Here is a 3549-nt window from a genome sequence, read left to right on the forward strand (position 1 = left end):
TCCTCCTTCACTTTTTTTTTAAACTCCATTCCTCCTTTCTTTCCCTTTCTTTTTCTTCTTTCTCCTTTTCTTCCTTTCGTTCCCTTTCCTTCCCTTCCTTTCCTCTTCCTCCTCCTTCTCCTCTTTCACAACTTTCAATCTTCCTCTTTTTTCCATTTCTGTCTTCACATTCATTCCCTTCTCCTTCACGTTCTTTTGTTTTTACACTCCATTTCTCCTTTCTTTCCCTTCCCTTTTCTTCTTTCTCCTTCTTTTTTCCTCCACAGCTTTCACGTTATAACATTCCAACATTCCTTTCGTTCTCTTTCCTCTCTTCTTCTCTCATATCCTCCACTCCATCCTAATCTTTCCTCCTCCTCCTCCTTCTCCGTCATTACTTTCATATTCCTCCTTTCTTTCCCTTTTCTTTTCTTCTTTCTCCTTTTTTTCCTCCACAGCTTTCACGTTACATTCCATCATTCCTTTCGTTCTCTTTCCTCTCTTCTCTCATATGCTCCACTCCATCCTAATCTTTCCTCCTCCTCCTCCTCCTCCGTCATTACTTTCATATTCCTCCTTTCTTTCCCTTCCCTTTTCTTCTTTCTCCTTTTTCCCTCCACAGCTTTCACGTTACATTCCATCATTCCTTTCGTTCCCTTTCCTCTCTTCTTCTCTCATATGCTCTACTCCATCCTAATCTTTCCTCCTCCTCCTCCTCCTCCTCCGTCATTACTTTCATATGTTACACAAACAGAGGCGGCAAACCCCAACCCGCCATCCCTTTCTCTTTTCCCCTCGCTCGGTAGTCTTTTCCACTTTTTACAATCACCTCGCCCTCTACGGTTTCTATCAACGCGCTGGCCAACGTGAAACGAGACACTTCATAGATAAACAGGTTCCTCTCCTCTCTCGCTGCTTCCCGAAATTGCTCAACCGCACCGCTGTTCGTACATGTTACTTTGTTTTATTTTCCTTTTCTTCCCCCGACAATTTGCGGACGATAAGGTGAGGCCAAGATTGGTGTTATTCTCTGACGCTCCCGAGTCTCACGTCAATTATCCCCAAAGGCCCAAAAGGAGATCAGTCGGGTTCTAATGAGTGTTATTTTAGGTTCACGGTACAGAAGGAGGGTCAGACTACCACCAGGGTCATAAAACTAGCCCTGGAAATGACCCATACTCCGCCGAAAGCCTTGTCAATCATGCTACTACATTCAAAGGAGATTAGTCGAGTTCTTATGAGTGTTATTTTAGGTTCACGGTACAGAAGAAGGGTCAGACTACCAACAGGGTCATAAAACTACCCCTGGAAATGCATAAAACACAGCCGAAAGCCTTGTCAAATATGTGAGCTTGGGCGCCGAAAGCCTTGTCCGACTCTCATATCAACTACATTCAATTAAAGGAGATCAGTCGAGTTCTTATGAGTGTTATTTTAGGTTCACGGTACAGAAGAAGGGTCAGACTACCAACAGGGTCATAAAACTACCCCTGGAAATGCACAAAACTCCGCCGAAAGCCTTATCAAATAATGTACACTCGGACGCCGCAATGTTTGAGAGTAGCAATGACCCGAGGAATTCTTTACGCAGCGGGAAAGACAACCGACTCAGATGTTGGTCACGTATGCTTATAAATTATCCCTGACGCTAACGTTACTTCGAACCCCACTCAGGAGCCTCGGCAGCTTGGAATACAATAGAATCGAACTGCGGAGGAGGCATTCAAGACGATGTACAAGGAATGATGATCAGTTACGTTAGTCACGAGAGTATAATGAAACTCCCTTATACGCGGATGGTCAGGCCTTGCGAAAGTTTGAAATATGAAAAAAAAAACAAGTTGGGATGAAAAATAGTGACACAAGGAAATAATAAACAGCTGTGTCAGTCACGTATACACAATAAAAGTGCCTCCCACGCTTCTACCACTCGCCAGGTTCTTTGAAAGTTTTGATAACAGTAAAATAAGTCTCGGATGAGGTACACAACGTCTTATAAGGCTTCACTAACACCTGTCAGTCCCCCAATAGCCTAAAATCAAGCCCACAGCCCCATACACGTAACTACAGGACATGGCGGTCATCTCCACCAAAACCTTTATGGCAACATTAGTTTAGACATTAGCATTGTGCAGGAACGTGTTTTCTGGACATTCCCAAAGGATGGAGGTTCACATCAAAGCCCTGCGCGACCTCCTACCGAGAGGAATAGCCTAACTACATGATATGGCGGTTGTGTCCATCAAAACCTTTATTGAAGCATTAATTTAGACATTAGCATTGTGCTGGAACGTGTTTTCTGGACATTCCCAAAGGATGGAGGTTCATATCACAGCCCTGCGCGACCTCCTACCGAGAGGAATAGCCTAACTACATGATATGGCGCCCATCAAAACCTCCATAGCAACATTAATTTAGACATCAGCGTATGAAAGAACGTGTTTTCTGGACATTCCCAAACGGTGGAGGTTCATATCACCTCCTACCGAGAGGAATAGCCTAACTACATGATATGGCGGTTGCCCATCAAAACCTCCATAGCAACATTAATTTAGACATCAGCGTATGAAAGAACATGATTTCTGGACATTCCCAAACGGAGGAGGTTCATATCACAGCCCTGCGGGACCTCCCTGGCTCCCATCACGCGGGGTCGACGGCTGGCTGGCTGGCTAGGGACGCGCGCCTTTTTTTCCGCCCGCCAAACACACTCCCCGCGAAACAGGTCTTGAAAACAGCCACTTCATGATTAGCTGTAATAAATTATACGTTCCCCGCCGCGGTATTGATGCTCCTCCCCCGTGAAAGGTGTCTTAGCCCAGCGGAGTGACGTCAAGAGTGTAGAATGGCGCGTGAAGATAGGGGTGAAGGGTGGGCTATGGAGGGGACCGGTAAGGTAAGCAAGGGAGTCCAGCCACCTCCATGCCCACCACCACCACCACTATGCCTCGAGGGGGATATTGGTAGCATTCGACGGGGTAAAGAATGACTCGTTTGACCACTATTGTGACACTTTCTTTTGGCTTCGTCCGCCTGTCTGTTACGTTCGTCCGCGCCCTGTCTCTTCGGTTCGTACTCACACGCTTCCGCCTCTCACGCCAACGATTTCCAAAGGTCCAAAACGAGATTAATCGGGTTTTAGTGCGTGTTATATTAGGTTCACGGTACAGATGAAAGGTCAAGTTATCACCGGGGTTATAAAACTACGCGTGGAAAGCCTCAAAACTCTTACGAAAGCCTTGCCAAATAATTATGTGAGCGCCGAAATGCTTGGGTTTATTCCGCCTCTATCTCGCATAAACTATTTCAAAAGGGCGAAAATGAGATTAATCGGGTTTTAGTGCGTGTTATATTAGGTTCACGGTACAGATGAAAGGTCAAATTATCACCGGGGTTATAAAACTACACGTGGAAAGCCTCAAAACTCTTACGAAAGCCTTGCCAAATAATTATGTGAGCGCCGAAATGCTTAGGCTTATTCCGCCTCTATCTCGCATAAACTATTTCAAAAGGGCGAAAATGAGATTAATCGGGTTTTAGTGCGTGTTATATTAGGTTCACGGTACAGAT

The 3549-nt window shown here is 45.4% G+C and overlaps 1 long non-coding RNA gene across 1 annotated transcript; it reads left to right on the forward strand.

Annotated features, from left to right (window-relative positions):
• Positions 1-558: 558 nt before the first annotated feature.
• Positions 559-3549, forward strand: LOC126999608 (uncharacterized). The gene is made up of 3 exons (XR_007753467.1): positions 559-2447; positions 2585-3136; positions 3336-3549. It is a non-coding gene; the product is annotated as an uncharacterized LOC126999608 (long non-coding RNA).

Source organism: Eriocheir sinensis, chromosome 16 (assembly GCF_024679095.1).
Source record: "Eriocheir sinensis breed Jianghai 21 chromosome 16, ASM2467909v1, whole genome shotgun sequence".
NCBI classification, from domain to species: domain Eukaryota; kingdom Metazoa; phylum Arthropoda; class Malacostraca; order Decapoda; family Varunidae; genus Eriocheir; species Eriocheir sinensis.